General features: G+C 39.0%; 1 protein-coding gene and 1 non-coding gene across 3 annotated transcripts in view; both read right to left on the bottom strand.

Annotated features, from left to right (window-relative positions):
• LOC140457998 (leucine-rich repeats and immunoglobulin-like domains protein 3) overlaps positions 1 to 12785 on the bottom strand; it is a 60777-nt gene that overhangs the window by 27328 nt on the left and 20664 nt on the right. The gene's annotated exons all lie outside the window — the stretch shown is intronic.
• Positions 2830 to 2933, bottom strand: LOC140458318 (U6 spliceosomal RNA). The gene has a single exon (XR_011953476.1). It is a non-coding gene; the product is annotated as a U6 spliceosomal RNA (small nuclear RNA).

Genomic DNA, 12785 nt, shown 5'->3' with positions numbered 1-12785 from the left:
AAACGTAACTATCATCAATAATCAATTCTCCGGGGAATGGGACCAACACAAAATAGTGATAAGTGACTGAAAAAGTCTACTACGGTCCATGTTATCCAATAAATTAAAGTATCAAATCATCTTTTATTTCTCTGCAAAAACTCTATTTTGCCAGTTCCTGAACTTGTCAAGTCACCCCACAGTAAACCCTTCAGAGTCAATTCTATACTTGACACACAAGCTGGTGTGTGTATGGAAATCAAAATGCTGTTTCACAACGAGCTTTTAAAAACCTAGATGAGCTTGAAAAAGGGTAAAGTACCTGTTTTAGACAAGACAGCTTATGTCCAGAAATAAGGGAGATTCATATTTATGCAACGGAAATAGGTAAACTAATTGAATTCAGGAAATTTTGTATACTGAAGAGTCACAATGACAAAATGGCAACGATGCATCGAAAACTTTAGCACCTAAAGCAAAAAAGGGTTCTGTTACTAGCCAAATACAATGTAGATTCATGGGTACAGAGCAAGGCAACCATGAATCTACATTGTAGCTAGGTAGCTATTGATTGATCAGATGTGGAGTTTGCTTACGTTTTAACAAAAGTGTAAACAACTTCAGTTCAAAACTTCTTGGTTATGAATTTGCGATAGTAATCAGAAGAATTATTTCTCACAGAGTATAAAAATGATGCAAGTTGAGAAAAACGAAGAGATCGGATATGACTTTTCAACTAACAATAGGTGTGCTGTGTCCAATTCTCTTGTTTTATTTCAGGTTCCTAAGATCTTTTAGGATTCAATTAAACAACACATGTATAAAAATTCATTCACGTTGTTCATTACTGATCATTTCAAACAGCTGAAAAACATACCACGAACTGCATTATCAAAACTTCAATGTGAGCATCACATGTTGCAATTCTCTGGTTGTTGGGAATGGAATAATTAAGATTATTTCACAAATCAAACCGAAGACTTTCCAGGGTTTAATGACTAAACTGCTCATGAGCGACTGTGGAAGTTCTTCTTTCTTCAGTTTATTCAAAACCATAAAGTCAGAGCTGTATAGCACAAACAGACCCTTTAGCCCAACTCCTCCATATCCATCAGATATCCTAAATTAATCTCGTCCCATTTGCCAGCATTTGGTCCACATACCCATCCAGATATCTTGCCTTTTAAATGCTGTGATTTCCGCCACTTCCTCTCTCAACTCATTTGATACACACACCACCCTCTGCTTCAAAAGGATGCCACTCAGGTCCTTTTTAAAATCTTTCCTCTCTCATCTTAAACCAATGCCTTCTAGATTTAGATTCTCCCACCCTGGGGAAGACAACCCTGCCTTAGCACCCTGTCTATGCCCTTCATGAATTTATAAATCTCTACAATGGTCACACCCCCCCACCCCCAAATGCTCCAGGGAAAATAGTCCCAGTCTATTCAGCCTCTCCCTATAGCTCAAACTGACTTAGCAGTTCCAATACAACTCAATACATTTTACTTCACTTTTTAAAAATTTACAGCAATAAAATGTATCCGTACATAGGTGACAAACCCAGTAAACCTTGCATTTTGGCCGAAGATCAAGCATTATACCAACATGAACAGGAGCAGAGAAAAGACCATTCAGCCAGTTGATTTGCTGATTTTCTACAATACCATTTTCTTGCATCATTCCTGTGATATTTATAATATGCAAACATCTGTCAATCCCGGTCTTGAACATTCTCAATGACTAAGCTCCAGAGTTCCCTGGAGCAGAGAATAAAAACGATTCAGTGAACTCCCCATCTTTTACAAAAAAAATTGCACTATTCTGGGTCCTCTACTTATTGTCATTTACATAAATGATTTGGATGTGAGCATTAAGAGGTACAGTTAGTAAGTTTGCAGATGACACCAAAATTGGAGGTGTAGTGGACAGCCAAGAGGGTTACCTCAGATTACGAAAGGATTTGGACCAGATGGGCCAATGGGCTGAGAAGTGGCAGATGGAGTTTAATTCAGATAAATGTGACGTGCTGCATTTTGGGAAAGCAAATCTTAGCAAGACTTATACACTTAATGGTAAGGTCCTAGGGAGTGTTGCTGAACAAAGAGACCTTGGAGTGCAGGTTCATAGCTCCTTGAAAGTGGAGTCGCAGTTAGATAGGATAGTGAAGGCAGCATTTGGTATGCTTTCCTTTATTGGTCAGAGCATAGAGTATAGGAGTTGAGAGGTCATGTTGCAGCTGTACAGGACATTGGTTAGGCCACAGTTGGAATATTGTGAAACAATTTTGGTCTCCTTCCTATCGGAAAGATGTTGTGAAACTTGAAAGGGTTCAGAAAAGATTTACAAGGATGTTGCCAGGGTTGGAGGATTTGAGCTATTGGGAGAGGCTGAACAGGCTGGGGCGGTTTTCCCTGGAGCATCAGAGGGGTGATGGGTGACCTTACAGAGGTTTACAAAATTATGAAGGGCATGGATTGGATAAATAGACAAAGTCTTTGCTCTGGGGTTGGTGAGTCCAGAACTAGGGTGAGAGGGGAAAGATATAAAAGAGACCTAAGGGGCAACCTTTTCACGCAGAGGGTGGTACGTGTACGGAATGAGTTGCCAGAGGATGTGGCGGACGCTGGTACAATTGCAACATTTAAGAGGCATTTGGATGGATATATGAATAGGAAGGGTTTGGAGGGATATGGGCCGGGTGCTGGCAGGTGGGACTCGATTGGGTAGGGATATCTGGTCGGCATGGACGGGTTGGACCGAAGGGTCTGTTTCCATGTTATACATCTCTATGACTCTATTGTTCAAGTAGGTAGTGACAAGTACACTAGTAAACCTCTGCTCAGTTGTTTCTTTTTAAAACGTTTCATGGATTTGTGTGTCATCCTTGCACAGGGGCCATGCCAATCTTCTCTGTAGTGGTCCAAATTGAGAATGCATGCTGCTTAAATCCTTTCCTCGTGGAAACAAAGCCCCATTGCAATTAGCCCTGTTAAGACTGTGAAGGTAATTCCATAACTAGGAGTCAATCTTCCAAACGTTTTTGCATCTTGGAAATGCCACTCCAAAACAACTCAATCTCACTCCCACTTCAATTCTTCAAAAGCCTTCTAGAAAATGAATGATTAAATGCCTTCAATTTTACATCTTGCTAGCTATCTTTTTACATTATCCCACAAATCCCTCAAGTCCCACTGTACTTAAAAATCCATAGCTCTGTTTTAAATGGAATGACCACCAGGAGTCTACTGTTCCCTCAGCTACAGAATTACTAAGATTATAAAGGGCAGGTCAGAGCCTACAAATTATGTGGTCACTCACTCACCTTCCATCTATTAAGATATGAGTGAGGTGTGAGGGGGAATGCTTTACACTTGACTGGATCAGTATAGCTCCAATAACATACAAGAAGTTTGACACTATCCAGGACAAAGCAGTTAGTTTTATCGTTTCCTAATCTTCGAGTTTCAACATTCACTACTTCCACTACTAACAAACAAAGTGTCAGCAGTGAGTACCATCTACAAGATGCATTGCAGCAACTCACCCAGGCTTCAAGAGCCCTTTCCTAATCCACCAGCTGTCTTACCTAAAAGGAAAAGGGCACACATCATCCTGACTTGGATCAATATTGTTATTCCTTCTCTGCTATTGGGTCAGAATTCTTGAGTTCACTTGCTAATGGAACTGTGGAGGCATCCTTATAAATGCAAAGCTTCTAGTAGGGATGGGCACTAAATGCTGGCCCGGTACCAATGCCAAGAAAGCAATACAGGGTCATAACAGTAATGTGTAAAGAAACTTGTTCCATCGATTCTAAATGGCCAACACCCTATTTTCAGGCAAGACGCAAGGTGAAAGGACAATGGTTCACAAAAGGGACTGTACAAGAATCAAAATGACATATCAGCACTACTGTTACTCACCTACTTAAGCCAGACATGTGTCAACAAAGCACCACATCCAACAAACAACTCTGAGAATACAACATCAAAAGAACTATGGTTGCTGTAAATCAGAAACAAAAACAAAAATTTCTGGAAAACTTCAGCAGGTCTGGCAGCATCTGTAGAGAGAAATCAGAGTTAATGTTTCAGGTCGAGTGGGGATGTGTTCTGAGAAACAGTCACTTGACATGAAACGTTAACTTGGATTTCTTTCCACAGATGTGGCCAGACCTACTCAACCTTTCCAGTAATTGCTGTTTTTGTGTCAAGAATGGACCTTTTTACTATTTTATTCCAGTGGTCTTGAAATGGTAATTGGTTAGTTATTCTCAGAGAATAGAAACATACCAACTAAAGGTGGACCAGATACTCAAAACAGAACGTTTGCAAAGAACAAAACTCGAAATTCCAATTTGAATTCAGATGAAAACCCAACCATTCAAGCCTCAGCCTGCATGCTAGCACACAGAATGCTTGGGTTTTAGGATTTTTACATTAGAACTGTAAATGGCCCAAAACGTATTTAATAAAAAGTAGATATTTCTACTTACTTTTAATACGATTGTCTTTATGTGTTGGGATGCTATATATAACCCTGCTGGTGTAGTGTATTTGAAAACACAGGATATGGTAGCGATTATGTTACTGGATTAGTGAGTTATAGGAACGCAGAACTTGGGAGCAGGAGTAAGCTATTCAAGCCTTTCTACTCTGGTCGACTATTCAATAATATCACAGCTGATCTGCTATCGAAACGACTCCACTTTCCCATTTCCCCACCTGCATAAAACCCCACTACCAACTCCATCAAAAATCTATCCAAATCAGCCTTGATTAAGATTTGGAGATGCCGGTGTTGGACTGGGTGTACAAAGTTAAAAATCACACAACACCAGGTTATAGTCCCAACAGGTTTAATTGGAAGCACTAGCTTTCCGCCGCTCCTTCATCAGGTGGACAATGGTGTTGTGTGATTTTTAGCCTTGATTATATTGAATGACCTGACTTCCATCATTTTCCAAAAAAAGGTCCCATCTTGGTCCTAAAAGCAAGACATCTTACTTTTAAATTGTGCTCCCTAGTTCTAGTATCTTATAAGGGAAAACTTCCTCAGAATCCACCTCAGGTCCCCACAGTATCTTACTCATTTCAGCAAGTTGACTTCCCATTCTTGTAAATGTCAGTGGGCGAGGCCAAACCTGTCCAAATCTTTATTTTCCATAAGTTTAGTGCTTCATCCCAAGAATGTAAAACTTCTTTGAACTGCATTGAACAAAATTATTTCCTTCTTCAAAAGCAAAATAGCTTCACTAAGACCCTGAACAGCTGCAGTAAGATTTCCCTACCCTGTATTCCATTACCCTTACAGTTCCAATTCTCACCACCATCTCAACAGCCTTGCTAATAATGTCCATACCTTATGAATCAATTGAAAACACACATTGAAAATACTGGATTCTGATTTGAGATGCTACATATTTGAACAATTTTTCAACAATAGCAGTGGAGGATCATTATTACCTTGCAGTGAAACATTAGCGAGGAGTCTGTAACTTTAATAAAACGTCAAGCTAACAACTTTAAAGGCCCAATATTACTGGGCATGCATCCACTGCACCCAGTGTAGTCTCCTCCACATCGGGGAGACAGGACACCTTCTTGAGGATCGTTTCAGAGAACATCTCTGGGACACCTACACCCACCAACCCCATTGCCCCCGTGGCTGAACACTTCAACTCTCCCTCCCACTCAGTCAAGGACATGCAGGTCCTGGGCTTCGTCCACCACCAAACAGTTACCACTTGACGCCTGAAAGAAGAATTCCTCAGGACCCTGCAACCACAGGGGATGAACATGGATTTCAACAGCTTCCTCATTTCCCCTTCCCCACATTATCCCAATCCCAAGTCTCCAACTCAGCATTTTTACATTAGAACTGTAAATGGCCCAAAACGTATTTAATAAAAAGTAGATATTTCTACCTACTTTTAATACGATTGTCTTTATATGTTGGAATGCAATATATAACCGGTCCATCACTTCCCCCCTCTGGCCTATCACCCCCAACCCCACCCCCTCCCATTTATCCCTCCCATTTACAGCTACATATAATTCCTTGAAAAGGTTATGTTTCAGGTACAATTAGAGGAACAAATTTTTAAAACATCGATTATCCTACATTGAAGGTTTCTTTTTAAATTCCTATATCAGAGTTTTAATTTTGGAAGGCGCAAACATTGTGTGTGCACACACTTACTGGATGTTTTCAATCCAAAATTACTTTACTGTGCAATCTTATGAAATAAGTGAAAGAAAGTGACAAGGGATGCTAAAGGCATTACAATCACTTGTACATGAAATAACTACCTGATACTTGGCTCTTCTCATTAGCTTTATATGACCTTTATCAAACTCAGAATCCAAAATGGAGAGTACTGTAAAAGTAAGTTCAATAAATAATAGTAATTAGTCAGCAGTCAAAAATGGAAGGAACACCCATCTTTGGGGTGGTGAGATGGTGGCTGGGGATGGAAAGCATAGTGAGGACTGAATGGAGTATAGATTTATCTTGCAAGAGATCTATTTAACACAGTTGGAAAGGAATTCCATGTGCTTTGAATTTCAACAGTGAAAATATACAATATCAGATACAGAATTTCACACATTTTAAGTCTGTAAATGATACCTTGAAAAACACCATTCAAACCTGGGCTAATAAGGACACCTAGATCACAACATCATGTGTCATCCTAAAAAACTGAACTGTGACAAAAGGGAGGAGGCAGAACATTTAATTCTGCTATACGATGACATCATGGATAGCTGGTTCAATTGCAATACTGAGCAACTTTCACAGTATCAACAACTGGTATTGAAAATTAGTCTGAAGCTGTAAATTTAAATTTTCATTTTGAACGCCAATCCTGCTTTCACAGACGAATGATACAACAGATGAAAGCAAGAGCCAAACTGCAATGCAGGCTTATTAGGACAGGCTGAGCACTTGACTAATTACTCCTTCACGGAACATTGGTGCCGCTGACTTTTATCACTCATTTCTAACCTGCCTTGAAAAGATGATAGCAATAAACTGCCCTCTTGAACCACGGCAGTCCATGTGACGTGGTGACATCCACAGGAAGATGGGGAAGGAATTTCCAGGACTTTGATTCAGAGACAGGAAGTCTTGATGGTGTGGGGTTTGGAAGCAAAATTGATGGGTTGCTGGTATTCCAGTGCATCTCCTGACTCTCTTCCTTCCAGGTGGTCAACATTATGGGTTTGGATGATATTGTCAAAAGGTAACCTGGGGGGTGCTGCAGTGCATCTTGTATGCTATACACTGCTGTGAATATGCAGCTGTAGAAGGAGTAAATATTTAAGTTAGTAGCTGCAAAGGATTTTTTGAGCATCTCAAGTCATGTTGGAGCTGTATCTAGACAGATAAGCCTACTCAATTACATTCCTCAAGTGTACCTTGTGGACAGGCTTTGAGAATCAGGAGTGAGCTATTCAGACTTTCCAGCCTCTGACCTGTTTTTACAGTGATAGCATTTGAATGGCTGGTCCTCTTCATTTTCTGGACAATGGCATCTATAGAATATTGACAATTGGTGATAAGTGATTGCAACACCACTTAATGTTAAGGGGAGATGGGTTGGATTCTCTCTTGTTGGAGATAAACATTGCCTGCATTTTCACGGCACTGAATTTCACTTGTCATTTACCAAGTTTAATTTTGCTTGTCCAGGTCCTGATACACATAGACCACCCCAGTATGCAAGGGGTTAGAAGACCAGGTTGAAGATGGCAATGACAAGTGAACAGCATACTTCTGATCTTATGATGGAAGGAGGATCACTGAAGATGCAGGTGTCATAGGTTGAGCTTATGACATTACCCTGAGGAACTCTTGCTGCAATATCCTGAGGCTAACAAGATTGGCCTCAACTAACACAAAGGCAAAAGCTTGTGATTACTGCTGAATTCAATTAGTGAAGAATGCTGCCACTTCTACAGGCAGAAGGGCAAAAAAAAAGCACTATACATTATATGTGTGTACATGTAGTAGTGTCAGTTCATTTACCTTCTATACTTGTGGTGGTGGAGTCTTTTGCCATTTGAAACATTTCAAAGCCAAATTTAACAGAATACTTTCTAATTGTGTTTTTACATGATTTTTCTACTACTAGAAATATTCAAACTACTCCGTAATTTCCCATGAATTTAATCTTATATAGTGCTAAAGTCTCACAGCACAGAAACAGACTATTTGGTCCAACTTGTCCATGTTGACCATGTTTCTTAACGTGAACTAGACCCATGTGCCTGTTTGGCCCATATCCTTCTAAACCTTTCCTATACATTTACCTGTCCAAATGTCTTTTAAATGTTGTAATTGTACCTGCCTACACCACCTTCTCTGGCAGCTCATTTAGTATATGCACTACCCTCTGCCTGAAACAATTGCCCCTTAGGACCCTTTTAAATTTACAAGGAAAGGCCGAGGGACTTGAGACTGTTTTCGTTGGAGAGAAGAAGGTCGAGAGGTGACTTAATAGAGACATATAAGATAATCAGGAGGGTTAGATAGGGTGGACAAGGAGAGCCTTTTTCCAAGAATGGTGACAGCGAGCATGAGGAGGCATAGCTTTAAATTGAAGGGTGATAGATATAGGACAGATGTCAGAGGTAGTTTCTTTACTCAGAGTAGTAAGGGTAAGGAATGCTTTGCCCGCAACGGTAGTAGATTCACCAACTTTAAGTACATTTAAGTCGTCATTGGACAAGCATATGGATGTACATGGAATAATGTAGGTTAGATGGGCTTCAGATTGGTATGACAGGTCGGCGCAACATCGAGGACCGAAGGGTCTGTACTGCGCAGTAATGTTCTATCTCAACTCTTGTACTCAATGGTCTGACCAATGATAACAAATATACCAAGTGCCTTCAAAATCCTGTCAGTGCCACCACTTTCAAGGAACAATGTACCTGTCCCTCTAGAGTTCCCTATTCGACAACACTCCCCAGGGCCTTATCATTAATTGTATAACCCTGTCTGGTTTGACTTACCAAAATACAACATCATACAGTTATCCAAATTAAACTCCATCGGCCAAGAGCAATGTCACATGGAAGGGCTTTTCCTACACCCTCAACTTATAGTAGTATTTGTGAAACTGAACTTATTTGAATCATTTTTAATCTAAAATATCAAGTTATTTGTAATGGAAGTGCTACAATGGCTGCTAAAGAGTGTCACCTCAGGCTACAGAATAATGAAGATTAAAACTTATTTCCTTCTTGCACCCACATTCAAGTATTTTTCCATTATTAAACATTATTAACCATAAGCAGACATTTTAAGAATACCTATATTTGTGTTCATTTATAGAAGAATGTAAATAGAGAACAATACTGAATAGAAAAGCACGAAGTATAATTTTGGTTTTCCTTCAAAAGTCATAAAAAGCAACTACTTCATAATGATGTTGCTGATTTTAAAGTATTGAGCAACTCTACCTTGTTACAAAAACTGCTTTCAGGAGATTTTTCAGCAAAGATTTATTAAAACGACAAAAAAATGTTCCTGAAGCTTCAGTCTTGCTTAACCCACAGACAGCATTACATTAGTATCTTAATACTGTCAATCTCAATTTACAAATCTCAGATCAATAAACAGCCTATCTACTGTCAAATTTGGCTTGAATCCAAACCTTCACTTCCTTCCTCAAGGTTTTACAATCTAAAAACACCTAATTTTATTATAGCCCAGCATGTGCTTATGCACTTCAAAGTTACGTGCATCCCAAGGTACAAAATTATGTACAACTACTTTTATTTCCAATTTGAGACGTATTTGTAATTTAAATTTATAGTTTAAAAAGCTGCTTCTTACAAAAGACTATCTATTTGTAGCCTTATATGAGAGACAAAAATAGGGATTAAAAACCTTCAGTGTCAGTTAATTCTGTCCTTTGCTAAATCAAAAAAGTATTTAGTCCCCTAAGAATCTCACGCTGGATTTGCTGGCTCACAATACTCTGTCACTCATAGCTAGCCAACTTGCTAAGCAAAGTAAGAAAAAACAGCAGGTTTTGGAGGTGTTGCCACTCACTGCACAAAACTCTGCAATCCAGGTTCTGGCTGCATCAAAGGCCTTGTGCAGTATAAAAGCAGCCTTTGATATGCAACATTCATTGATGATGGCTGTCAATTTAACTTTGTTTTGATTTAAGAATTCCACCATGGACCATAATTAGATTAACATAAACCATCATGCTTCACCTGACAACTTGCTCAAGAAAAAATTCTTAGGGTTTCAGCTCCTATTCTTAAAGTATTATACTATATAAAGTTTGCATTTTTAATGGAAGATTTCTCAAACACCATCTGGTTTCCCATTCACTGTTGGAAAGCTCTCATTCATATCATGTGTCACTTAACTCTTATTCAAGCAGTACTGCAGACATGCTGACTGCACCAGCTGACCTGGGTGTAGTAAAAACAAACCCCAATAAATCACCAGATGCAAGTAATTGAACTGTGATCAAATTAATTAATTGAACAGTTTCCTGGAATTTATTGTGTTATGTAACTCTGAAATCTCATTTTGTAGCAATTATTCAACATGCTAATCACAGGTTAGAAACTGTGGTACGTCAACTTCCATAAAGGATGAAAGTTTGATTGGCTGAATTTGAGAATCTTGCTGAAAATGAACATATGGTGATAGTATAGTTTCTGCATGAAGAAGTCTGATTAGCCAGCATCTAAGGTTTATCTGGTAACATTCAATAGTAATTCCAAAGTTTAATTTCTTCTAATGAGTCAAAGCCCTTCAAAGTGGAGGATGATTCTGTTTTTCATTAAAGGGACCATAGAATAAAGCATTTCATATTATGGTTTACAAATGTGTGTTTCAACTCCAATAGGAAATGCCACACATGCAGCATGGGTTTGGCCAAAGTTGCAAAGCATGATGTGATTTTGCAGAGTATAGTTACAAAACAGATGCATTTAACCCATCACATTTGCAATAAGAAAAAAATGCTCTTCCCAAATAAATTGAATGCCATAAGGCAGCCAACAACTATTCACTGTTTAGAAATCGCAGAGCTTACTTGGCGGAGGTACCAACGTGAAAATTCAGTCAGGTGCTGAAAGACAGAACATTGCAGACTAATATCTTTACCCCTTACTTATAAGTTATCTGTAGAGGAGTATTGCATGTTGTCCTCTTCCAATAAATATCGCTCAGTCTGTTCCTGATTACAGTTGAATCCCCAATTATTACCTAAACACCACAATATCGAATGATATACAATTAACAATCAAATACTGTTGACACCATTGGAGTTGCAGCTCAGAAGTAGAAAGAGACTACAGGAAGAAACAGAATTAGAATTGCCAAACCATAACTAATAATAATCTTAAGTGTGCATCACCAATTTGTGCAACAGCCACGAGTATAGGTGATCAACAATAGGATGTAACAAATTGACTAAAGAACAATTCAGAACGGCTCTGTAAGCTAAAGAACACAAAACTAAGGTTAGGCACGTGACTGACAAACCAATTGGCTCAAGACCAAAATCGCTGGTTGTGGTGTGTTGCGCATTTTGAGGTGAAACGATCTTCATCCATCATTGACTTAATTCGAGCATTGTGTGCAATGTGGTCTCGCAAACTCACCAGACACCACATTGCTTTTCTTATGGTCATTTTATTCTATAATTCATTTGCAACATGTATCACTGTTTAACTTTTACAAACCTAAATGGAGACTTCTGTAAACAGAAGTTGTAGAAACAGAGAAGGCCATTCAGCCTTTGCTTCACTGATATCCCCATTAGTTTCCCTAGCACTTTTTCCACACAGAGACAGTTATTGTATTTAGTCCCTTTCCTCCTTTGGCCCCCTGACTATTAATTTTGGATTAGTGTCACCTTCTCCTATGGAACAAAAGAACCGTAAGCCAGCTCTCTGGTTGTGGAGAGAGGAGGAGAACTTCTTCTTTTGAAGAAGCTCTCTGGTTTGTAACAAGCACACGAAGTAGCCAAGCTGTACAGTTTTATCAGGTCACTTAAACTAAGGGCAAAAAATTACAGGTCAGTATTCGCGCTGGATTTTAATTATTTGCGAAGTGTGGGAAAGCCAAAGGAAAGAACTGACCCTGGATCTCACGGTCTGCCCCAGTCTAATACTCACTGACTAGGTTTAACAAAGAATGATATTTCTGCACACTACCGGGGGATGTCACGTATTTGGTGGAACGCCAAACGTAAAATGATGCTTTCAGAACAGCACAAGAAAATATTAGTCAAAAAGGAAAATTTGTAAAATGGCAAGATCATCCAATTCAAACAGAGACAATGAACGCGTATGCTTACTATCATATAATTTATTTGATCACAAAGGTGGACTACATTTCAAAAGTATTTTAGTGGCTAAGAACTGCTTTTGAGTTGGAGGTTACAAATGGAGTTATATACATGGAAGCCCATAATGAAATATTTCATATGGTTTGATCAGTTTTGATTATTATGGTACTGTTCTTGAGCTCAAGCTAGGGTTACAGTTGTGTCATTCGGTTCTCAATCCTACACACACTCACAAAATATCAGCAAGAAACAATTAGTCAAACTTTCTGAAAAGCTTCAAAGAAAGAAATTTCAGCAAAATCCATACAAATGAAAAACTGATCAAAATGTTAAACAAACACAAGCTACTAGGGAGAATGCACCACACAGTTGTCCAATTAACTTTGCTACACAACAGAGAACTTGGGTTCAATTGCAAGCTCTGCTAAATTAAAGCTCTCGAACTAGCAACAATAAACCAAGTACCATTTCA

Source organism: Chiloscyllium punctatum, chromosome 32 (assembly GCF_047496795.1).
Source record: "Chiloscyllium punctatum isolate Juve2018m chromosome 32, sChiPun1.3, whole genome shotgun sequence".
Lineage (NCBI taxonomy): Eukaryota > Metazoa > Chordata > Chondrichthyes > Orectolobiformes > Hemiscylliidae > Chiloscyllium > Chiloscyllium punctatum.
The sequence above is the reverse complement of the archived record's forward strand: the minus strand, read 5'-3'. Positions and strand labels throughout refer to the sequence as shown.